The sequence below is a fragment of the Anas platyrhynchos genome, chromosome 4 (genome assembly GCF_047663525.1).
Source record: "Anas platyrhynchos isolate ZD024472 breed Pekin duck chromosome 4, IASCAAS_PekinDuck_T2T, whole genome shotgun sequence".
Taxonomy (NCBI): Eukaryota; Metazoa; Chordata; class Aves; order Anseriformes; family Anatidae; genus Anas; species Anas platyrhynchos.
The window spans coordinates 49,576,676-49,602,722 of NC_092590.1; the positions used below are offsets into that span (position 1 = coordinate 49,576,676).

The following is a 26,047-nucleotide window of genomic DNA, read 5'->3' on the forward strand; positions in this document are numbered from 1 at the left end:
GGTGCTCTTGGAGATGCCTATATTCTCTATGCTTAAATTAATAAATAAATAAAGCAAGGCACTAACAATTCTGAGTAAAAAGCAATCCTACAATGGCCCCTCACCCTCACAGAGGCTTTATCCAGTAGCAGTTTGTTGTCTCTTGAAACAGGTACTTACTAAATGCAAGTTCTTTCTGTTCTCAGGTGATTTCCAACACTGGCCCAGAGAAAGCACTGGCAAAGCATAACACCCCAGAGAATACTAAAGAGTGTGCCCCATCCACAGCTGGCAAGCATTCCCAGAACTAGGATCCACAAAGGCAGTAATGGGAATGCAACTAACCTCAAATTACCTGGCAAGTCTCATTTTCGGTGCAACTCAAAGATAAATTAAACTTATAGAGACTCTAATTTATCTATGATGGAATCCTGTCCCAGATGGAAAGCATTCCTTAACCCCAGCAAATAGTGAACAGCTTACATCCAGAAAAAAAAAGGACTATTACTGACTGCAGAAGTGGGCAACATGGCGATACCACAGACAGACACAATGACTGAACTGTAGCTATGCTAAGTATCCATAGCTAAAAACCTACTTTCTGGCTGAAGCCTTTTTTTCCTGTTACAGACTGTAACAATGGGCTTAAGGTTAGTGGTATTAAAGTGCACAGTACATTTTCTTCTAACAATCTGTTGCTTTTTGATTTACACAAGTCTCCCCTTATTCAGCAGCAACAAACAATGTTCTCCTGTTCTTCTCCTGAGCTGTACCCAACTGTAGCTTCACTAACTTCCCAAGTAAGATAGTGAGGGAGAAAGGCAACTGCTCATAAAAACAACAAGGAAAACTTTTTCCTGGTCTCTGGGACAACAGACAAATCACAAAGACAAATCTCTCTGAGCACCTCTCCATATGCTCTCCATCCCCCTATGTCCTGCAGATCGGTGCTCACTGTGGTCTGTGCAATATATACCTGGCAGCACGAGAAGAGGTCCCACTTTCATGATAAAAACTAATGGTAACCTGTATAGATACAGGCTTGTGTCTCTGCTGTCAGGACTCCAGTAAGCCCCAGTGAAATGCAGGAATTGCCTACCCTGGCTCCATACATGCCAAAAATCCCACAACGTTCAACAAAGGAAGATCAAGGGTGTTAACCCCGATGCCCCAGCTAACTTAAACCAAACCTTGTTCCCGGTACCCACATTCGGAGAAAGACGCCCCTTCCTCGTCTCTGAATGGCCACCCAGCATTAGTATCTCCCCATAATAATTCATGGACAGGCTTCAAATGGCACAGGCTTGGAAGTGAAGGTTGACTCAGACATGATTATCCCTTTCACCAGCCTAAGTTAGAAGTGCAGACAATAGACACACAGACCAATAGATGCACTCTGACCTTGATGTTTCAGACCACCAGGCTGTTAAACAAGAGGCAGGACCCCTGTGGTCATGGGAATCTCCAGCATGTGTTGAACACTGTAACATTATATTTATTGGTGAACTTTGTCTAAGCAATCTTTAACATTTTTCAGGTGCGTGCAATCTGCTTGCAGGATTTTATGCATTCTGTATACACACATACATACACACAAGCGTAGGTGAGGAAGAGAAAGAGATAATTCCTCCTAACAGCTTTTAAGCGACCCGTTATCATCAGCTGCTACTGCCTGCAATTTTTCTTGTATTGCCCCTGTTCCTTTAGTGCAGTTGATAAATAAAAAAATTGCTACTGAGCCTTCTCATACTGTAAGCAGATAACAGCAGTTTTGATCCAGGGCTCTATTTCCTAGATACTCTGCTTAAAAAGAGCAAAGTGGTTTCTGAGGGCTGGGAGTGTCCGAATTGTTGATTCCTGTGCTCCAGAGAATTCATCTTAAGTAGACAGATTTGCCAGGCTTAGCTCATTCTCTATATATCTTTTCTTCTACACATCAAACCAGGACTCAAAGAGGGTACGGAACAAATTAGTTTCGAAGGGCCAGTCTTCCAGGAAGGCTTGGGACACCTGATGTCTGACTTCTATATGAGCTGGCAGATTTGTGCAAAGAAGCGAGAACAGCCATTAAAATCACGTAATTGTCCAATTTGCCAAGTTATTTATCTTCAAAATGAGACATTTAACATGTCCTCCTATACTGATGAGTTTTAGGAGCCGAGAATAAACACAGTCCTAAAAAATAAAATCCATATCCAGATAATGCAGCTGGTAGTTAATGATTACAATATGTGACACTTCAAATATACCAAGTCGATGACATTTAGCTGATTTGTCTTCCCTATTTTTTTTTGCTAAGCAGGCTGGCAAAAGAAGAAAAACGATTGATCTACTAACAAGTTTAACACAACCTTGAAATAAATTACATTCAAAAGCTAGAAGCCTGACTCAGTTTAATAGTTAAATCATTTATTCCTAGGCTTAAAAAAAAAAAAAATCCTGCCCTGAAGTCATTATCAGCATGATCCCCTATTTGAAGTCTTGCAAAATGTTCAAGGAACGGCCCTTGTGATTTGGCCAAAAGGAAACAACACGCTCAGCGGCTCTATGCAGGCCAAACAAAATGGAGACTCCCAGTATGAGAATATTAAATTATTATGCCTTTTGCAACAGGGGGCACAATTGTTAGTGGCCCCCTTCCTCTGATGGCCAAGCTACGTTCTTCCCTGCCGTGAGCATTCATTGTCATACCTAATATTTGCATGCTTTGATAATAATAAGATTGTCAAGATAATAGCAGGGAAGTTTCAGTAGAAACTCAATTTTCAAAAGCCAGCTGTGCACGGCCCCAGTCACTTTTTTCTAGGAAGATGCTTTTAACAAGCAAAATTAAGCCTTACTCTTGAGAAAAAATAAATTATTCCCCTCCCCAAAAGAAGAAGAGAAGAAAGAAGTTATTGGAAAAGAGAAGGATGAAAACCACTTCCTGGAGAAATTATTTTTACATAAGTTTAAACTTCCTTTTGTTCCCTAAAGCATTTTAGTCAGTGCAAGCAAATAATACTGCAAGCAGAAGAACAGGTCTTAAATCAGAGAATAATTACCTTTGTGAGCTTTATTGATTGCACTGATCTAGCTGAAAGAGTTTGGGGCTTTTCTCTCTCATCCACCTTTTTGCATGACATAACCATTCAACAGCTTAAATGAGGTGGGACATAATGTGAATTTTGGAAAGAATGGTAGTATTGTTGAAAACCACAAAATCTCTATTTCTTTGGGTTTTGGCAAATTTGCTTCTTTGTGCACACAAAATAGTGGTTTAAAACAAGAAAAATAAAAGAAAAAGAGAAAAGCCCACTCCCTTCTCCCTTTTTGCCCTGTATCCTTATTTCAGATTGTGTCATTTTGAGTTATCAAGGCTGAGGAACTTTTAGGCTCTTATCAACAAACCTCTGCAAGGGTACGCATCCTGGGCCAAGACCCTGGCAGACAGCAAGCCACACCTCTTTCCTGTGTGTTGGGAGGGCCACACAGCAGCCTACAGCAGCTGAAGACCTGTGCTGCGGCTAGTTGTTAGGCAGTCCTCACAAGTCTCTTCAGAACTTTTTGCTCGTTTGGTCTGGTTTTATGCTTTATATGGTTTTCTTTTTAAAAGCATCTAAAGCAAAGCATTCCAAATGCTATATAACCCACTCCAATTCACTTGAGACACACAAGTCCAAATTATGCCTCTGGAATCAGTAACTGCCTTTCTGTGAATAAATTGCACGGAGATACACAGGTCCATAGTGACTTCAGCACTTAAGACATTTCCTTGTTACCCAAGAGAGAGGGATAGAGAAAATCAGAGACAAAAACATCCTTTCACCAGGACAATGACTGATGCAAACCAATCCCAAGCTAAGCAGACCATCACCCAATCTTGTTGACTATGCCAGTTTAACTGGGTCTCTATAGTTATTTAGTATAATTAAGTTAATAAAGAACACTTCATAGAGTCCAAAACTCAGGTGATGAAATGCTATTACCTTTCAGGTCATTTTGGAGAAACAAGAGGGCTCATTAGAGATCTGTATTCTGACCCACTGTAGAAAGGAGTAAAGACCAAATTCAAATCTTGGGCCTGCCAGCAGAGATCCGTTCACTGAACTCCCCTGCATTTTCTTCTAACTGTATAACAGAAAACAGGACAAGTGTCCATAGTCTGCTCCATTCTTTGCGTGTAGTTTTCCCTGTAGTTTGGAAACTACATGGCTTTACATATTTCTGGCCATTGTATGCTTCCAGAGAGTCAGAAGCAGCTAGAATACGTGTGCAGAAACCTAGCTATTTTTCAAATGAAAACAGGGATGTGTCTTTTCACTGACTTGTGCCCTGTGAAATTATTTACACAGCAAGAAATGAGCACAAATTACCAACAGGTCAAATACCTTCACTGAATTATATTCACAGTGCACTGCAGCCTGAGCAGGAATTATCACAGAAGATGCAGCACAGAACAAGGGCAGAAGCATACAGGGTTGCCTAGCAGGAGCCTCAGGCAAGACCTACTGGAAAGACATTTCCTCCAAGGTGAGAGTTCCCCAACATGGCCAGGAAGCTGCCAAGAGAGTGACAATCTGTAGAAGCAAACAACACCAATAAACTGAGATACTAGCTAACTTGAGACTCCTAAGATAAATGAGTACTGAAATAAGAACAGAAAGTCATGCTTTCACCAGGACTGGCTTCTTCAGAGAGGTCTGAAGAGCAGGTCACAGTGCTAAGAACTCATTTCCTGCCACTGAGTGATCCAGACAATGGTAACTCAGCACTATCTCCCCTATTAAATAACGACAAAGAAATCGTTTTGCAGATGTTTTCAAGTACACCCCATTATTCTACTAGAGTTTAGACAGACGTATATTTATGCAAACATTTGCTTTAACACACAGCCTTGCTATTCCAAAAAGCTCTAATCCAACGCAGCAGTTTGGCTTAACACTTACCTGATTCTGCCCTTGTCACTGCTGTGCATCTGCCAGCAAAGCCAACTTCCATGCCCAAGAGATGAAGTTATTTCTTTGCTTTCTGTGCTCATTTACCAAACTGCAGCTTAAGAAATCCAAAGCACATCCAAAGAATACCTATTTGCAGTAACAACTGTCCCATTGCATGAATGGCATCTTTCACTAAACCAAGGTGCAAATTGTTTGGATTCAGGTGGTTACAGTAAAATAACGTACTGAACATATTTATAAAGGCACACGTACACACACACACACAGAGAAACATATACATGCCATGAAAGAAAGTAAGTGTTCCATAATAGAAAGCTTGCAATGGGCAATTAAGCTTCCAGCAGCACACACCGATTACAGGAATAACTTTGTGGCCTGAAGTCGTTGTTATTTCTGTATTATACCTTCTTCCATTGCTTGCTGTCTGTGGAGTTCCATCAGTGTAAAAGACAGCAGAAAACTAGGTCTCCTTAATTCACTGCATTAAGCTCCACATTTTAAACAGTGAGATTTGTCAAAATTGAACTTAGATATTACATAAACAAGACTACTTGATATGCTGTTCTCTTTGCAGGTGAGAAAGCACTCAACGCATATTCATTACCATGGTACTAGCTCTTGGAAAAAAGAATCGGAAGCTTCTTCTGTGTCAGCTGGGATCCCTGGCCTCCTCTAAGAGAAGGGAGGAAAAGCTGCATAAACAACCAGTACTGGAGGCTGCACTCTCAGCTGAAGTCAAGACAGTGGAAACAGCTTGAACTCCCTGACAACTTTATTTCTCTCCCTCTCTTGCTGGGCCTGCGCTCCAGCTTTGAATTCCTGATGTGATGCTCAATTGTCCTCTAGGTGCTAGAAAGCTGACGTCATCATGCCTTTCAGAAGGAAATCTGTTATTCGGGCATGAAGAAGAAATGGAAGGGGTAGGAAGCAAGGAACAAACAGTAATTTTTAGTCAAAAATATAAGAGTCCCTCAAACAGCATAAATCAATTGTGGGCTTCGCTGTGGTTTTTCCCCTCTTGGACAAGCACAACAGCATGCATTTTGCTGAGAGCTGCTCAGTCTGAGGGCCAACATTATGACTTCCCACAGCATAACTTTATCCTAAAGCTAGCCGATCGGTTCCTCTGAGAGGGGCAGTATGGGACAGAAAAGGAAAAGGGATGGGGAGGGGGGAGGGAGGGGGGGAAGCTTTTCTTTACACTTGTGCTGTTCTGAATGCGGACCATCTGTGCCCCCAGCTGGAGTGCTGGAGATGGTCTGGCACTTGAACCACACCATATTTACAGATCTAAACACAAATGGCTACTGCCTGATTGTTTCATGATTCATTAGTCAGACAAGCTCTCCTCTCCCGCCAGCACAGCTGTTACAGAGTAAACCTTTGTCACTTAATAGGCCTGATTATTACTTTCCATCAAAGGTATTGATCTGTGTCATCTCTACTTAAGGGAAAAGGGGAGAAGCGAAAAGGGGACCAAAATGTGTCGAGAAAACAAGAAAGGGGGGGAAAAATTTAAAAAACAATGACATTTGTATGGTGACTAGAGGCACCGGTCAATACGTTTAATCTCTCCTGGATGTACTGTATTCATGTATTCATTTACCACAGTGACTAGGTTACTCATGGAGATGAAACGTCTCACATGATGTGGCATTCCTTGCACTGCACCAGACTGCTGCAGTCACACAATATGGCCATGCATATAATTGGTCGGCAAAATACACAATGTGAATTAACAAATAGCATCTAAAAAAATAGAAATCAATTAAGTCGCACACGCAGCAGAAGGTAAGAACACAGGTTCCTCTCTAAATGGCAGGAGATAAAGAAATCGAGAGCGGGATTGTCGAGAATCATCCCAGGGTTAAGTCCTCATCCATCGAAGTCAGTGGCACCACCCCAATTTGCACCAGCTGAGGAGCTGGCCCTTTTTGTTCAGCAAATGAGTGCAGGATAGGATGCGGTCTGTTACATAATTGTGATGCAGAGTATATTTACCACAGCTTGAGTGCTTCTACTTGCTCCAGTAGCCGCCTGACAAGCTGCCATTGCACCAATTGCAGTGTTATTGCGAATTCACTCACTCCATTCATGGGACGAGATTTGCAACATCCAGATTGAGAGTTTCATTGCCTCTTTGATTCCCACGTCGTTATCAGCACCATTCTTACTTCTATGCTGTATTTGAGGTGGTGGCTGGTACCCACTATCCCAGGTAGACAGTTGAGAGCCACGAATGTGTCTCTGGTGGCAGGCTTGAGGGGTGGGGAGAGAGCTCTTGAATAAAGATGCTTTCACTCATTCCATTTTCCTTGCATTTAAAGCATCATCTCCAAGTCCTGAAGCCAAATCCCAAAGCCCTCATCCAGTCGTCTTTCGGAATAAGCAGCAGTGAAGATCAGCAAGAAATTCAGGAGAGAAAAGGCCCCACAGTGGAGACCACTGGGCATAGGCCTGCAGCAGCGCAATGGTGTCACTACTCAGGCTACTACAAAGAGCAATAAAATCCAGAAGTGCCTGTTCGGAGATGAAAAGGACATTTAGAACTAGTGTGAGTGCTTCAAGGGCTGCATTCAGTTCTCTTGCCTGATTTGGGAACAGTTTTGGGACCAAGCCCAAAACAAATGCTTGTCATCTACCACCGAAGATGTTCTTTCAGGATGAAATCCACTCCCCTTGTTCATAGTCTCAATAGGTTTGGGACAGGACAAGGAATCATCTTCTTAGCCCTTTGGAGCCAGAGAAGCCCAAAACCCAAACCCATTCCCCCACAGTACAGTATACCCTTTTTTATATGGGCATGCACACCTGCTATGTAACTCTGGTATCCCAAGCAGAAAGCAAGCTCCAGTGCCAAACAAGAAATTCCAGGATGGGACATCTGTCCTTTTCCATCTGAGGACAGAACAGATAAGAAATGCATAGGCCACTGGTAAATACTCAGTAGAGGAGATCTTTTAGATATTCTTATGCGACTGTTTGCTGTGTGGCCTGCAAGGACTGCCTCCATTTTGTCACATTCCAACAAACCCCTTTATCAGCACCAATACCTCTGAAGAGCAGTCTTCAAGCTGCCTTTCCTCAAGCAGGAAGCAAGGAAGCTTTTCCTTGCACTGACACTTTTGTTTTCAAAGCAAAACAGTCACTAAGATGTCACACAGGGACTATCAGTCATTTAAGGCAGAGCACTTAGGAAGGAGAAGGAGAAAAGGAAGGAGAAACAGTTGGAACCAAAATGAGCAGTGTAGAAAACATGCTCAGATGCTCAGAGCACCACATTTTCACCTGAGCTTCACCTGCCTCCAGGGCAGGACCTGCTGTGTCCCGCTGAGGTTCACAGAGGGCAATGACAGACCCTCGTGTTGGTGGACTGGGAAGCAACCCATGCTCTCCTGAGACACACATGGGCATCTTAGCAGCTATGACATAGAATGGTCCAATACAGTGCAGCTTCCATACAAAGCTCTTAAACAGACCAAAATATAAACACTTTTCTAGCTGTATCTGTGTCCTTAAGGAATCCTGGCCCTTCTACCCTAATACTTTCCCCCAGCCTCCTAAGATCCCATTTCTACCCACTCACTCCCACATCCCTATGCATATGCATTTTCTCTGGATGGAAGGGGAAAAAAAAAAAATCAGAAGACTGCAGCACGTGACACCAAGCAAGAGTTGTGGCACACACAATCCATTGGAAAGTGTTGCTTGGCAATACTGCGTGTGCTCAGCTTCCCGCCAAGGGACCAGCGTTGTCCCCGTGCCAGGAAATCAGCCATTCAGTTAACAGGCAAAGCAGCAAAAGCAGCGGCCACAGAAGACGGAGAAGCAGAAGGGAGCCGTCAAACCCAAGAGACACGCTTGCTCTCTTCTCCTCATGCACTACAACAAATAGCAGGGGGGAAAGGGTGGGGGTGGTGAGTGAGGAACCAGAGAGATGCTGTAAATTTTAGCTTAACCCATGTGTCTTCCTGATGCATCGAGGCAGAAAACTCCTTAGTCAGGGGTACAAGAGTGACCCAAAATGGCATACCACGACAATATCCTTGCATTTAGGTTAGGAGCAAAAACCTTTCCATTTGTGAGTTGTCTTGGAATGGAAAAGGGTGACATTTTATCACTGAATCATTTAGAAGTAGACTGAGCAAAACAGTCAGGAACAGGCTGTTCAGAATAATCCTGCAGTAGGCAGGTCTTTGCCATTGTTGATGCTTCATTTTCTTCCCTTGGAGACGGTGTTTGAGTCTGGTAGCTGGTGACGGGACTACAGAAAAAAGCCAGCAAGATGTAGAGAAGAAGCAGCAAAATACTCCAATACCTACAAATAAATCCTTAACTTTTCAACAACTGTCCTTTCTGGGGATTTGCTGAGAGTAAGGTTTTATTATTGATTCATAGAAATGGGTTATCGTAGAACTACTGCAAATGATGCTAATCGCCTTTGTTATCCTTTCAGAAGAGCTGCTGCTGACACTTGCCACTGGACACACAGCATTAATTAGCTCTAGTAGTAAGATCTCTTCAACACAAAATTCAGACAGAAAACTATTTTCTCTAGTATCTAACAAAACATGCCCCACCACACAAAGTTGCCTATCTTACTGAGGTCAACAGGCACTAATGGCCCAGGTGCATTACCCATCTGTTTCCAAAACTGAGTTCCTCCTTTCTCCCGGTGTTTAAAATAAAACCCTCTAACAAGGCTTGCCAGGCACTGATGACAATGTCTACCTACATGCAAAGTGTGGTTCTGAGTTTTCTGAAAGATGCTCAGCTGCATTATTTTTCTCTCACTCATGCCTCTGTTGGTGTGCTTGGAACAAAGCTGAATTAATTCACACCTATATCAAGCAGAGGCTTCACAAGTCAGATCCAATGGAGTCAACTGACAGAGCTTGGCTGAATCCGAAGGACCTAACAGGTCTGGTGGGAAGATCTTTCCTTTCAGAAACAGTAGAATCACTGTAGTATCACTGAACACCTATGAGCCTTCATCTGCAGCTTTGAAAGCACTTCGGAGACATCCAGCAGAGCTCTCTGGTGGGGTGCCTTCCTAACAGGAGAGTTCTTCTGACCCTCTACAGTCAAGGGCAGGGGTGGAGGTGGGCTGCCTCTCACACAGGCAGAAAGACAGTTGCCTGGGGCAGCAAAATTCTTCCACGACTGGGCTGCACAAGTGGCTACAGCCTGAAGAAAGGGGCCAACCATTCTCAACAGATGCCCTCAAGCCGCATCGGAATGGGACTGTTTGTATAAAACCCCTCATGGCCAGTGATGAGAGGCTAAAGAAGGAGCAGAGTTCTCATTTTACCTTCCCATCCTGGCTGAGGCAGAGCTAAGGCAAGACTGCAGCAACATCCAACCTAGTCTGTCCCCAGATTTTCCATATATATGTGTTGCAGCTGGTATAAATTGCAGCAGACCTGTGTCAGGTTCCTTCTGCGAGCCTCGTGAAGTACTGCGTCTTGCAACTGAACTGTGTCATCAGCCAAAGACATCTTCCCTGGTAGTGGAGAGGGGGAGAGAGAGGAAAAAAGAAAAAAAGGGAAAGCTTCAGGTCAAACGATTGATTACAGTTTTGAATTACAGGGGGCTATTGATTTTTCATTAAACACCATGTACTGCTGTAAAGCGGAAAAAAAGTAATTCATTGATCAGAGCTGTGGGCCATGTTCACTTATTGGCTTCCTGCCACATCCCATTATTCCCAGTTCTAAATGTATATTGAAGTCAGTTCATTCTAATCATTGCCTCCTGTCACCAGAAATGTCTCTCAGTAACTATTAGTTTAATCACCCCTTTCTTACAATGGTAATGAGTGATAATATCCAGCATTATGGCAGATTCATGAATATTATTCATTGTATTACAGCATTGCATTTCACAATGCTCCAGTTAAGGGTCTGTCAGCACTTCCATTACAAAGCCCCCAGGCCTGGGACTTTATCAATCACTCCTAAAAATTTGCTGCTGGCAGAAATAAGGAGCTGAGGGTGTCTCATTTTTGGAGAGAATATTGTTGGAACTGCTCTCTACAAAATCTTTCTGGCCACAGTTTAGCTGCATTAAATGAGTGCTGGAAAGGGGAGAAAAAGGGGGGAGAAAGAAGAGGAACTTTGCCAGCTCAAGCTGCTTTTTCCAATTGATTAAAATGCCATCATTTCAAAAACAGGATGATCTTGCTGTTACATTGGACAGCGATTCAGGAGATAAGCTTTCGCTTCCTAGTGCTGACACTCGCAGACAGCACTACCATACTACCTTGCTGATAGTGACACTTCAAATGTCAGAACGTCTTCTTTGAAACCTTTTGACTTCCGCAGTATGTTTTTATGTATTCTGGCTGCCAGCTTCTGTGTTTGATATGTCACATTTCAAGAAAGGCACTTTCTGTATGCCCAAACGTTGAAAACCTCAGATTTTACGAAGTAACTGCTTAGGTAAAGCCTTGTCCCGGGAACCATGACAAGTAAAGCTTTAGTAAAATGTTTGTGTTTGAGTCCAGCCTGGAGGCTTAGAGGGAAAATGGTAAAAACTGGGGGGTTTACACCTATAACCATGGGGACACTTTTCCGTTTCCAGTGGCTATCCATAAAGATGTCACTGGAACTACATGCCCTAAAACTGAAAGCAGGTTACTATTAATTTCCAGACCCTGAGCTGAATAAGGTTTGCTGAGGTGACCAGTTGCTTCCACACTATTCTCAAGAAAGGAGAGGGAATGCAATAATTCAGGATTCAAAACCACAATATGATGATACGAGATAAACAAAGCAAAGAGAAATCAACTCCCATCTGCTTGCACCATCAGAGAGCCTGGTCTGAAATACGTAACAGTGACCACAAAGAATACTTTTATAAAAATCTCCAAGGGGATAATCATTTTTAAATGCTATCTCCTATGCTTAAAAAAAAAAAGTTGCAACTTCAAAGCCTCAAAGAAAAAAAGAAGCAACAGGAACTTCACCTGGCTTCAGTCTTAAGCTACTTGGGGACTTTGTACAGTTGCTGACTTTGTATTAGTTTTCCAAATGTCAGAGGTATCTCTGATACTCAGGAGCACATAGTTTAACTTGGCATTGGCTATTTGAAACCACTCTCTGAAAAGCAAGTATGAGCTTAGCATATTCTGTAGGGGGTCCAAAATAGGTACAGAACAAATCACACAAACAAACACACATACACAGAGTAATAAACCTATGACATTATAATATATTATAAATAATACTGTAAATTATTTATTTATAAATTTATTGTTACTTATTTATTATACTCCAGTATATGAAAGCATTCAGAAAAGAACAGCTCCATTATAGGAGAAAACATGGAAACAAAACAGATGAATGCCAAACTTAAACTTAGCCCTCGCACTAATTAGCCAGAATTAACATGAGATACACGCTCGTCAGCACTCACAGACTGATGGTGGCATCACTAATGACTTTTGCCTGCCACTGTGAGGGTACACCCTAAGCCACTGAATCCAGTCTCAAACGCATAAAGTACTGGGAGTATTCACAGACAAATCCCTACACAAGAGCCTTCTATGACACACATGCAGGCCAAGTTTTGCCTTACTTGTTAAAGCTTTAGCTGCTTGCTTTCACCACTTAGTCCCACAGAGGTGCAAGTGCTACCCTTCCATCACCATTTCAGTGTGACTAAGGTCACACCAACTGGTATTCACTGTCACATCTACCACAGGTAAGGGGTGCTCAAGGACAAACGAACAGGGGCAGGCAGGGCAGAGCGAAAAGAACTGAAGAACACCATGTTGCCCACTCGAGGAAGAGGGACCACTCTCAGTGAAAACATTTATGTGAAACACCCAAGGGAGTCTCTTCAGCAGGGGTCCTTGGAAAATGAGTTCCAGCTACAGGCGGAAAAGCAGTATTTCATTTACTTACTCATGTTTTCTTGCAAGAAGTGTCTTTTGCAATGTGTTCCGATACATTGCCTCTCCCTGAAGCCAACCTCCTGCTGAAGCTCTTCACAGTTTGTTGCGAAGGAGAAGCTGAAGCCTGCTAATTCCTGCTTTTGAGTCCAGAGCCTGTACTTGAGAGGTCAAATGGGGCTGAGAGTGACCATCTGGACAGGAAAGAAACAGCAAATTCCAGCCACAAACTTGCTTTTGTACACTGGTGCTCTGTGGCTGCAGAGCCAGAAAGACAGTTCCTACAAACAATGCAGTAAAGGCAGTGGCAGGCCTCTGTAAATAAGTTCTTTTGAGGAAAAAGGCTAATGGGTGGTTTATAGTATGTGAGAATAAGTTAACGGAAGGCTGCAGGGCTGGCAGTAATCAGGTTAAAGGCATCAGGCGAAGCCCAGAGGGAGCTCTCAGTGCTTAGAGGATGCTGTCAGAATAAATAACACTTTTCCTTACTGGACACAGGCACAAAAGAGCAGCTTATCCATGCCAGGTGTTTATATGGCTCCCATTATCAAGTAAGCACTTCGCAATCTTCACTGTGTTTACCTTTCCCTAAACTCAAAACTGTAACAGCAAAGTCTCTGGAGAACAGGGAGTGATATTGCCTGGGTACATTTTGAATATGGCGGTGAAAATCGCACTGGTGAAGCCAAAGAAAGTAAGACCTAGATTGTCAAAGGCAGTTTGGCCTTTACATCCCCCAGAAAATCACTTGAAAGTCAAAGTGAAAAGATCTCTGAGGATTTTTACCTAAGTGACCAATCCAAGTTCACACAAGGATTCTGCAGCAGAGCAGGATACTTGCCTGCCCTGTCTTCAAAGAAATATTCCTATCGTTTCTGCTAGCAGAAGTACAACCCCTGTAGATGGGAACACTTGTTTGGATGCAATTTTCTTCTTTATCCTTCAGAAGCAGAGATGTTCTCCTGGCATCCTGCATTTGCATGGCATTCACTTAACCTTACAAAAAGTTAGAGAGAGATCAAAGCTGTTAGTTTGGCTGCCTGTACATTCCTTGTCTCCCAAAAACCGCCGTGCCTGCAACAGCCAGGTCATTTAAAATGAATTGGTTGATGCTATTAAATCTACACCCTAGGAACGAAGCCCTTACTGGCAAGTCCTGTTTTTTCCTCCAATGCCCATACCTTGTGCCAAATAAACAGCGTTCATTTCACATCATTTGCAAAGGACAGAAATCCTCTGTAGAGCTGCAACAAACAACCTGCCTCCCATGCCAGTATGTAGCACACATATCTCGGGGTAATAAAGCCTTCATTTCATGCTTCAGCACACCTGATCTAAGGCTTGGATTCAGGAGCATATTCAACAAGAGTTCAGACTCCACAACAGCTCCCACCTAACTTCAGTGTGAACGCCTCCACATTTATTCAAATTTTTAACATTCAGACAGGTTTCCCAAGGGAAAAAGAAAATAAGAATCATTCGGACTTTGTACCTTCCACTTCTCAAGTAACTTTTGCACATATTTTTTGCACTGTACCCAAAGCTAAAAGAGCACTAATACTCAAGACAACTAAGCTCCAGCAAACAGTATGGGAACAGGTGACTGGTTGCAGAAAAGGAACCTGTACCTTCTTCAAGAGCAATTTATACCAGATCTTCAGAGCTGACCTCTTCTCTCTCATGCTAGCTGTTTCTTACAGTGTCTCATCATCAGTCCATGCAACTGGGCTTTCAGAGCCCAAGAGGATGCAGAACACCATGAAATATGTGAGTGCTTGTCAAAAGCACAGCCTAAATAGTTACAGTGACATAAATACAACATCAACAGCTGCTGTACCTTTCAGTTCAAGGTACGAAAGAACAGCTGATGTAAATTGTACCAGTGTGCTATCAACATAAAACAACAGGGCTCGATATACTGCTGCAGGCCCCAAGCACTCCACATCTGTCTTTACACCAGTGTGAGTTTGACACCCATAAGTTCCAAAAATAAAATACTGTTTGCAAAGGGAATTGTTTTTGCCCTGCATCAGAGAGCTCATACCTACAACAGGGCAGAGAGACAGTACTCTCTTTGCAGGCAGCCATTAAGGAATTAATGTAAGGAAGCAAGAAGCAAATATGATGATAATCTCTCCAGGAAAGTGCTTGTCAGAACAAGCCTCAGTCCAGCTGGGTGTTTATGCTGGCATATAACCTCAAGCACCAATTTGAAGAGAGCTGCTTGCAATCTTCAAGTTATGCACATACTTAAGCTGTACCATATACTAGGGCATGCTAAAACTGATTTACTGGATGCTGCCTCACCACACCATTTCAACTAGACTAAATGATGTTGCTGGCCAGAGCCAGCTTGGGGCTCAGCCTTCACTCCACCACAGATTTCACCATACCTATTACCACCTTGATACAAACACAGACATTACCTCCCCACTCCCACCCTCTTTAGGTCAATGCTTCAGGGCTTTGCATGACGTGGATCTGAACAAGTACAAAGAATTCAGGGTACATGTTGGCAGAGCGCATCACTCCAGGCCAAGCCTGAAGCATGCAAACCACCACATTGAAGTCTATCCCATACCTAAGCAGCCAGCTGAACTGAGCCCTGAAGTCACACGAGCTGGAAAACAAGATGGTACTATGGTCTACTCCATGTTCATTCTGCAATGGCACCACCTATTCCGGACACCACTGGCAGGGTCATCGATATCCAAGGACAGCCCCAGTTGCCTTACTCAGTCTCGAACCTTCAGGTGCAAACTTGGCCCTAGGGAATGACTGGAGCAGAAGCAGAGCAGGGCCAGGCACAACAAGCATTTGTGGCTATTAGTGAGAACTGCATATTGCCAACCATTATGAAATACAAGCAAATACCAAGTGAAGCTTTAGCCAGTTTAGATAATCCTGCAGGGAATACTCCAAACAGAAACTAATACATATGCAAGCAATAGCAAGCTGCCTGGAAAACCGAGCATTTTGCCTTCAGTGTCAGATAAAATGCAACACTTAAATTGCCTTTGGCCTAGCATAAGTGTATTATTTAACATACATATACCCTCAAAAGTCTGTTCCTGAATATCTACACAGGTTTTATCCTCTCTTCAAAGTTTCAGCACAGGAGGTCAATATCGTGCTCGGGGTCTGAATTTAGAGCAACTCCTGCTGCCTATCTGGAAAAAGTCCAGATTTTTCCCTAAGTAACTGGGAGCACAGCTTGCCCACGCAGAGACATCTCTCAGCCCCAAGGTTGTCAGCAGTCACTTGGGATTTCTTTGCAATATGCAGAATTTCTGTGTTTAACCATCCTGCATTGTACCGCTGGACTTGCATTGTACTCGATCTGCTCGCTCACCCACTCCTGCTGTTGGTGTCAACTCGATTTGTCTCTCCCGCCACAACCCTCTTCTCCTCTTGCAGGGGGGCGGGCTCGCTCTCCATTGTGTGATCATGCTGCATATGTTTGTAAAACACTAATGTCCCAGAGAAAGGGAGCGGGTGAAGGCCCACATGCGACATAATAGCATTGCTATGCCAGGAACAAAACATCCCCAAATGAGGGTGGTCGGCAGTACAAGTGGCTATCAGAAAGTCAGTGCAAAATTCAAGAGGCTGAGCACTTTCAATTACGATTCAAATCTGCCATTTAGTTCATCTTGTTTATTTAGGCATTAAAAGCAATTTTCCAAGCACATGTCTGTCACATTTAGACACAATGGACTAGCCTGTAATTAGGAAGTATATGACCTCACTGGCTTTAATTGGGAGAAGCCTGCATCCAATCCGTGTACCAGATGATAGAAGGCAACTGGCATTAGAAGGGAAGTTGAGCGTCAGCTGGTAGAATGCACACAATACCTGCTGTAATGGCTCCCAATTCATCATCACCCCCTCTACCATCAGGACTTTGTCAATGGTTTCTTCATCAATTTGCTCGTGTACCACCTCAAGAGAGCAGGAGACAGATACTGCATGTTGAAGAATGACATTTATCAGGGGCCGGGAGAGGAAAAATAAATAAATACACAAATAGCAGAAACGGCAAATTCTGCTTTGGCGAGGGAGCCACACAGGCATGGGGCCAAAAGCCAGGTCTAGTTGTGGAGGCTATAACTCTGCTAACTTTATACCTGCTTACCCAAGGCCAGAGTAGAGCCCATACTACTCACCAGGGCATGCTGTAGCTTAAGCATACAAGAAAAAAAAAGAAAAAAAAAATAGGACTAAAGCATCCCCAGCAGAAAGCTCTTATAAGGAAAAGTCCATTTGTTGTAAGAAAATGCAATAACAACAACAAACAACAAAATCAGCCATATATACACCCAATTGCATAAGAAGTACAATTTTGGCCTGGTTAAGAGCTGACAGAACTCTCTCTCTACCTCTATTGTATTTCCAGTTATTTCCATAATGCTGCACAGATGCTCCTGATTACTGGACAGGCCACATAACTATGCTCCCCACTCTCCCCCAGAGCTCTGAGATAAACAGCTATTGTCAGTTGCAAACCATCACCCTCCAAAGCGCTCTATGCTCAGACTCAAGGAGTCCTGACAACTGATTTTTTTTTATTTTTTTTTTTCAAAATAGGAAGGACAGAGAGGAAAAGCTATTGTGTGTAAAAACCCTTGTACCACTTGGAGAAGTTCATCAATGAAAAGCCACTGCAAAAGGGTCTGGGTCTCCAGCATGAGCACATCCTAAATGAGGCATGCAGACAGTGCTGCACAAACAAGCATCCTTATAGCCAAATCTCTTTCTCCTATTGAGGAGAGCTGACCACTTAAAAGATCGAAGAAAAACGTATTCTAGAAGGAAAACCACCTCCTGAAAGCAATCCTCTCCTATCCTCTCTTGGGAGGTTGGTTTCTTTGCCTTTTTTTTTTTTTTTTAATTATCACTGTGGGTTTTTTTGTTTGTTTATTGTGACAGCAATAGGACCTGCAGCTCTGCTACATTAAGATGTGGACAAGTCCAAGAGACAGAAGCAAAGAACGTACAGAAGAAGCATTACAGAGAAGAGAGACTCACACACACTTAACCAGGAAGAATCTCCATTCACTAAAATCACATCCTCTGAGAGAAATGTTCTGGAGTTGACTTGTCACCTCCATTTGCTTATACACCCCTAAGAGCAGGTACTAGGTCAGCCAATGCATTTATTTCTCTTGTCTACATTGCTTCATCTCAAAGAAAAAAATCACAGATCTACTCACTGCTCTACAAGCAGCCCTCCTTTTCAGCTAACAGCATCGTATCATCAGGAAAGAAACAGGGAAGCTGAAAATTCAGAATTTCTGTACCTCAGCATTATCCAATATTAAAAACAAATAAATAAATAAAATAAAAATAGATAAACAGATAATTAGAGAGACAGATAGATTTTACCTCGATACACAAGAAAGGAGGGGGAAAAAAAGCTGAAAACTCAGAACCTTTTGCAGAATGAAATTCTCTTTTGATTCCTTTTTTTTTTTTTTTTTTTTTTTTTAATTTTACCAAATTGGGCAGAGTTACCACCTCACGGTCACCCTGGAGGAGGGGAACCAACATCCCATCCTTTTGCAAAGCATAAGAAAATCATAAACCTGCAACTCCAGTAGCTGAGGGAAAAGGAAAGCTCAGGGAGAGGAACATTCTCCAAAAGAATGCATCTCCGAAGCTGGAGATGGTGTCAGCTTCTTCCCAACACCGCTGCATTGAGGGAAAGCCAAACATGCAGCTGGTTCTGGGGGACTTGGCAGCCCCACACATGGGCCATCCTGGCTGCAGATCCTGCATTTTGAGGGTGTAATCCAAAGGATATTCAAAACCAGGGTGGCTGGAAACAAGGTACCTCTGTGTCCAAGCTTTTTCCTTCTCTGCTTCCTTTAATCTCTAATTCTCTATCCTACCCAGACTTTCTTTTTGCATAAATTGTCATTGTTCCTCTGACCATACTTGCACAGGATTTACTTCAGAGAAGAAATACTTCTTCAATTGCAGCCAGATGTTTTTAGGCCAGGTGAAATGCTACGTGCCTAACATACTTATCCTGGCACTTCAGCCTGTTGCTTTGCACACTGGCTAACCTTTCAGCACAACAGCAAGGCCCAGCATTTAACAGAGGTTTTACGAGGTATGGCAGAATATTTACAAAGATACTTTTGCTTCTGCTCAGGTGGGCATAAAAGGAGCTGACACACATGAACAACTAGCACCTCTTCTTTAAAAAAGTGAATGATTTAAGTGCTACCTACCTGCCGCTGCACTGGAAGCTGCTTGTGGTCAACTACAGCACAATGACAGAAGAGGTTCCAGGAATATGGGATAAACACACTTTGTCATTACTTGGAATACAGTGTGGAAATGTGTAAGCTGATAGATGAAAATCTCTAGTTTCTACTGGAAACATTTTGTACAGGAAACAAGGGCATTCCCAGCAGCCTTCCACCTGCTTGCTCGCTGTCAGACCTTCCAACTGCTTGGTCTTTTGAGGCTGACAGTTTTTAATGGGGCAAGAGAGAGAATTTAAGCAAATTAAGACAAATATTCAGGCACAAGAAAATGCACCAGGTAGGAAGAAATACAGAATGAAGCCACCTGGCTATGCCACATAACAGTCTGATAGTAATTCTTAGCACTATTAATTGGTTCTCATGCTGAAAAACTGGCCTCCAAACAGGCACCCCAGGCCTGCACTGGCTGCAGCAAGGCCTCTTACTTCCATTTGCAGCTCCCTCCTTCATGCCTAAATTGAAATAATGCACTTCTCCACATGCTTTCTGTTTCATTTCTGTCTGCTCTTGGCCTGCTTCAGTTTTCCTCTGGCAACCCAGCTCACTATGTTCATCCCGTGCTCCTGTCCCAGTTAGCCAGGGGTCGCCCTGAAAGACCAAATGATGAGGGAGAGCCAAGCTGGTTGCTGCAGCATGCCCGATTTGTACTTGGGGCACAGCCAGGGGACAGGCCCCAGCCTAAAACCACAGCTTTAGGGATGCAGAGTTGGGCCAGTGAGGGAGAGTGAAGCTGCCTCCTCGCTGTTTCCAGCAGACATAAAACACGATTCCCAACGTGTGCTCCTGATAAAGAGGGGCTAGGGAGTGGAATTAACAGCCATCTAGCGTATCGTGTACTAGATTGATGGGCTCAAGAAGTAGCTAGAAAAAAATAATACTGCATGCAAAGCAAAGGTGCAGGAAGAGGCTTATTATGTTATTTGTGTAAGAGGAAGGGAGCAGGCGATGGGCCTCGAGGGCCTGCAGAGCAATTAAGCTCCCGTGCTGTTTTTGGATAGGCAGGGCTGGCCGCGGCTGCGACTTGTGTGCAAGCCCGCAGCCATGGCAAGCTCCTCTCCGGAAGCCGCCGCCGCTGCTGTGACTCGGAGGCATCGCCTGCGAAAGCTGTCAGCACCACAGCCAGTTATTCCACAGCGGAGATGGTGGCGGAGGGGGTGGGGATGGCAGCGGGTGGGCCGTGCCGTGCACGGACGTGTGCCCAGGAGCTGGGGGGGCCCAGCAGCATCAGGAGGGGGTGCCGGTTGCAGGAGACACAGTGCCCGGCATTGCACATGGCTAAAGAGTGGAAGAGTACATCATTTCTTTCAACTCATCTTGCATTCAGCCAGCTGCATATAAATTTCCCTCTATCTCATCAAGCTCTCACTGTTTGGCCTCCTCTGACTGATATTGGCTCATCATACTTAATCTAGGGTGAAATTTCCTCGTCTGAGCTAAATTACTCGCAGCCATCAAGGGAAACGATATTTATTTTTCGTGGGGCTAATGACCTGTCCCCCGGACCCACCCACTGATGGTTATTTACTAGGGCCCAGATGCTTGGGCTCAAAATGAGTGCTAATGTCAGCGGGGGCCATTTCTCATTCAGGTCTCTGATTGAATTGGAGCGATCCCATTGACATTGACTCTGTGACTTTTAAGGCCATTACCCTCAGCAAGAGATGAACCTCTCATCATTGCTCCAACACTGACAGCTGATTAGCGACAAATTACAAGCGGGAAGAACCGAAGACTTCGTTGGGTGAGGGTGGGAAGTGGGGGGAGAAGAGGAGGAGGGATTCGGAGGAGGCAGGGGAAAGCGCACGGTCGGGGAAGGTAGAATAAGTAGCAAAGGAGTAGGAAGGAGTGGGAGGAGAGAGCGGGGCTGAGACGCTGATGCAGCCTGTTGGCACCGGTACTGCTCCGCAGGCTTTCGCTGAATGTAGAACAGGGCTTGGAGCCAAAACTTGGCGCAAGCCAGTGAAGACGCACACCGATCGCAGGGGCTTTGAATGGAAGGGCCCGGAGGAGGAAACTCCGCTTAGGGGTAGTGAGTGAGGAACAGACAACGGGGCCAAGCCACAGCTGGGTGCCCCAAGTGCCACCAGAGGGGACAGGCAGAGAGCTCAGGGGCTGTGCTCAGACTCTCGCAGGAACCACGGGTCCCATGAAGACAGAAAAATCTCCAGGAAGGCAAAAAGCAGTTTCTATGGACTGAGAGCTCTAGGACCAGGTAGGGCTCTGCCACCAGCTCTCACTGCACTCCCTCTGCCCGTCCCCTCACCTTGCTGCCTCAGTTTCCCCACTAGAGAGCTGGGTGACACCGACCCAGGCAACATCTGCCTACAGCTATCAGCCACCAATGCTGACACACAAAACACTTGCCAAGCTGACGGAAAAGCTGCCTGACAGCCCCGCTACATGTTTCAGTCACGACCCTTGCATTTTCAGTGTTCCTAGTTAGAGGGCAATAAATAGCACAAACACAGCCATAAACAATCATAGCACACCGCCATCGTGACATATTTTGCCAAGCACAGCAAGACCCAGGTTTCTTCTTTTACTGTTATCACAGAACCTAAGGATAAAGTTTTGAATAATTCTGGGCTGCACTCACAGTTTTGTTTCTAACCCCAGAAATGGATCCGCTCCTGATGTGAACCACAGCTGCCGGCCAGTAACACGCACCAGCTTTCTGTATCAGCTCCTGCAAGAGAAAGGAGTGGATGTTACGATCAAGCTACCAGAGAAAAATTCTATCCCTTAAAAATGCTACCCACTGTGGATACGGTTCTTCTTGTCTGGCTGATTTGTGATGCAGACTTGGCTCCCCCAGGTAAAAGGGAATATTTTTAGTGACACAATTAATATAAATGGAGCCATCCTGAAAGACATTACAAGGAGGCTTGTTGCTCTGCAGTCCTGCATAAGCAGGCTCGGAGATGCTTTACAGCTCACAAAACACCAGGCCCATTTAAAAGAACAAGCAGCATGAAATACAAACAGAGAAAATGCTTGCAAGGCTGAACTGCTACGGTCACAAGAGCCCTCCCTGAATTAAAAACTGGCTTTGGACACTTGGGCAAACAAATGCAGTATGCCTAAGTACAGCCACGGCATGCCGTGTGAGCAGCTGAGCTGTGATTTCTTCTAGTCGAGATCTGAAAATCCCAATGGAGTTTCAACAGCAGCCATGTATGTCTGAATCTCACCCCTCATCCAAAGACAAGTTGCTATGAAGGAACCTGAGCTTGTGGCCAAACCTCACCTTGCTGCTCCTTGACAGCTGCATCTGGCAAGTCTCCATCAGCATTTCTGAGCAAAAACACCAAAAGCAGTTCCATTCCTCTCCCTTCTCCTATCCTTTCACCCTGCTCTCCACACCATTTCTTTTACTGAGCTCAGGAAAGATACCGCGTACTCAGACACCCTACAAACCTCCTGGGGACTTGGCAATGCGCAAAGTATTGGACTAGTGTACAACTCACTGTGTTTTATGGTGTGCTTAGAACAACTGTGATCTCCGTTATGCTGATGCAAGTCTAGAGCTAATCCATTCGCATAGATTGAGCCAACCTGCAGCAGAGCTGCAGGCTCTGCAATCAGATTTGGCTCCTGTTGACAAATGGATGCATGGTTTGTTACAGTGACTGGCTAGCAACCCCAGACAGCGCCCTTCACATGTTACAAGCCCTCTGCCACATTCTGTCATGTGCGTTGAACACTTGGTGGCTTCCACAGAGTATCCTACAAGAGAACGCTGGTTGCCATTTTTACATGAACATCAGCCATCGCAAACACACCAGCGTGAAAGATGTACTAAGGTCTGAGCATGCATCCTCTTGTCAGCCCGGGTCTGATCCTAATGGAAAGTTTCCTGGAGTACAGCCTGTGTTTTAAGACATCCAGGTAGCAAAACTTCCTAAGGCTGCACCTCCAAGACCTCAGTCCTCACTGAGATTCTCCTCATATTGGGAACCCAAAAATCTAGGATTGTCCCTTCCTCTTACCTAATTTTAATCTATGCACAGCGGCCCATCAGTATGCAAGGAACTCACGTGCCCCTTTAGCACCTGTCAAACTTGTGTTGAGAGAAAGCATTGCCATAAACCCTTTTCCCAGCATTGCACACTTCCCCTCTCCTGAGGCAGGATGATGTGTGCCTGGAGCAATCTCCGCAGAAATCAAAAAATCAAAACTTTCTCTGAAAAACAGACTGGGTTTTATAAGGTTTTTGTTTGCTCCTCATTGGATTCCTTTTTTTTTTTTTTTTTGGTTTCTTCTTTAATGTGAGGACAAAACAGATTGACTAACATTCAGTAAGGTCAGAACATTCAGCTGTTCTGGTGTAGAGGAATGCTTACACCTTCCTATTTAAATCAATCTTTTCTCAAGAATAGGACAGAAACGGAGTATCATTTCCCCTGGGAATTCAATTCTTCAACACATGCAGTCCTGTGGAGCTTTTGTCCTCTTTTAGAACTGAAAAGATACTTAGGTAACTGAAACAGATCTAGTTGCCACTTGACCAAAAAAACGCTATCCATTCACTAACTGAAGCATCACATCACTTTGTTGTCAAACTCCACCTCAGAGCATACAAATACTGCAAAAGATCTTGCATCGTACCTTAAAAGAAAAATAAATGAATAAAAAGGAAAAGAGCTTTCTTGTAACACAAGTCTTTGGTCTTTTGAGCTAAGCTGACAGGTAAAAGCGGCTCTAATTTCCGGCTCCTGAGCAGCAGCAGGAAAGAAAAGCTGATGGAGTGCCTGACTGCCTGCGTGAGCTGCACAGTTGCTGGGGTGGGCCTGTATGACCACGCATCCAAACAGGCTAATGTTCCCCTTACCAGCCTGATTGGTCAATTTGGATGACATATTTTGGGCATCTCTGCTTACTCAGTGACTGCAACTTGTACACCGTCCACAAATCCCCATCTGCATCTACAGATGGTCCACTTTTTTTTTTTTTGCCTCTTCCTTTCTTCATTGTGTCTAACAGCTCTTCGGGGTTGCAGAAAAGAGAGACAGAGATGTGGTTTTACTGTACCCCGCTTCAGAAGCCAGGTAGACATTAAATTCAACTGATGTAAAGAAAACTGAAATTCTCAATCTGCAATACTGTTTATTCTGCGCTGAAAAAACTATTTCTCCTGTTCCAGCTCCCACACAAAGCACAACATAGCAGCAGCATCTAAACACTAACAAACATTTGCTGTGGGACAAAACAACCAGAAAAACCTTTCTGAGTTTTTTAGTATGTGACATTCATTTTTACTTTAATATTGCATGTACTTTATTCCACACTTTGTAAAACGTTCTCTTTTTCTGTGCCTTATGATGCATGACAAGATCTACTCAAATCTGGGGATACTTGACAAATGCTGAATCATCTGGTGAAGTGCTACAGGGAAACCAGGCTCCAGTTTTATCCGTGCTGCAAAATATCTACCTGTCTTCACATTTCCCCATTCATCTCTTTATTTTCTTCTTCACTGAGAAGAAAATACTGATACACCAAAGATTTAAAAAAATAAGATTCATCATTCATTCTGTTTTGTTTTGCTTAAGCTGTAGTGAAATTATATCAAAAACACAGGAAACAAATCAAATTGGGAAGACTAAAGGAATTTGTTCTCCATGGGCATACACTCACACATACACTGCTTATTCTGAAGTCAGGAGTTAATTTACGTGTATGGCAGTACCTAATGCTGTGCAGTTAGTGCTGTCAAGCAAGTTATTTTCAGGACTTGGGGCTTTTCGCCTATGAATTTAGAAAACGCATTTACCAGGACCAACCCGTCCTGCCTTGCTACATCCTCACTCCTCTTTCGCTCTGGAGGAGGCTGAATTTGCAACGATCTTTGCGCCTACATCCTCCTGCAGGATGCCACTGTCACTGCTGAGCTACGTTTTTCAACTATCATACGTTACATTCCCTTACACCACAAACATCTTTTCCTTCATCATTTTTCTGTATACACCCTTGGAAGAACTCTGCATTTGTAGGGGACCACCTTGAGCAGCCTCAGTGAAATTTAATTTACACTGATTCAACCCTGGAAACACACCTCATGATATTTTGCCAGCTGGGCCCCAAACTATTATTCCATTTTTAAAATGCAGACCATTTTGCTTTTAATCACACACTTCTATTTTGAGTTGGGTGCACTGTAATCCATGGAGTTCTGTAATTTTCCACTTCATTTATTTTGGATTTAATGAGCTGGTAATAATGTATATTTCCAGCAGACTGCCTGAAATGTGGAGCAGAAAGTCACAAAAGTAAAGAACTTAGGGAGGGAAAATTCCTGCCTGAACTTCTGTTGAAATAAAATAAACGAACACTAAGACATGAAATATTGAAGAGAAATGTGCCAGGTACCACTGCGTGAAAGCTGCGGATAAATGATGATTTGATTTCTTTTAAGTACTAATTAATATTAAAGAAGTCAGACTGAACCTCAGTGCAGCACCAATTGCAACCACAACGTTTAACAGCACAGGAGAAATGCTCTCTTCGGCAAAGCCTTTGGCCCAGCTCTCCTTGCAATTTACCTGGAAGAGCTCAGAGGAGTGTCCAAAGTCAGGCTCCTATCTTTTACCTGGGCAGCTAGGCAAAGGGTTTGATTGTCAAGGGCTGAGCAAGCAGCAGCTCTCAGTGGGATCTGAAAATTAGGCCATTTAATTAGATTCTAAAATATGTGGCACTACCGCTCATCTTGAAGCATACCCTGAAGTACACACCTATCATTTCTTTCAGGGGTCAAAGATACCAACAGCTTTTCCTCTACTCCAGGAAGGTAACAAAGTTTGATCACAAGTACTAGAAAGAGTTTCCTGTGTTAAACGCTTGTTTCTGTCATGTTTGTGCTCTTCTGCTCCCTCTGGCCATGCACAATCAATGCTATCATGTCATTAAGCCACTGAAATCTTTTGTTTGCTTGTTTGCCAAAGATGGCAAGGATTAAATAT

The 26,047-nt window shown here is 43.7% G+C and overlaps 1 long non-coding RNA gene across 2 annotated transcripts in view; it reads right to left on the reverse strand.

The window, feature by feature from the left end:
• LOC106014946 (uncharacterized) overlaps positions 1-26,047 on the reverse strand; it is a 341,344-nt gene that overhangs the window by 303,094 nt on the left and 12,203 nt on the right. For both annotated transcript variants that reach the window (XR_011809168.1, XR_002399094.3), the window contains exons 3-6: positions 21,685-21,774; positions 13,655-13,809; positions 12,827-13,007; positions 10,343-10,422 (exon numbers count right to left, since the gene is read on the reverse strand). This is a non-coding gene — a long non-coding RNA (uncharacterized lncRNA). The remainder of the gene's footprint in view (positions 1-10,342; positions 10,423-12,826; positions 13,008-13,654; positions 13,810-21,684; positions 21,775-26,047) is intronic.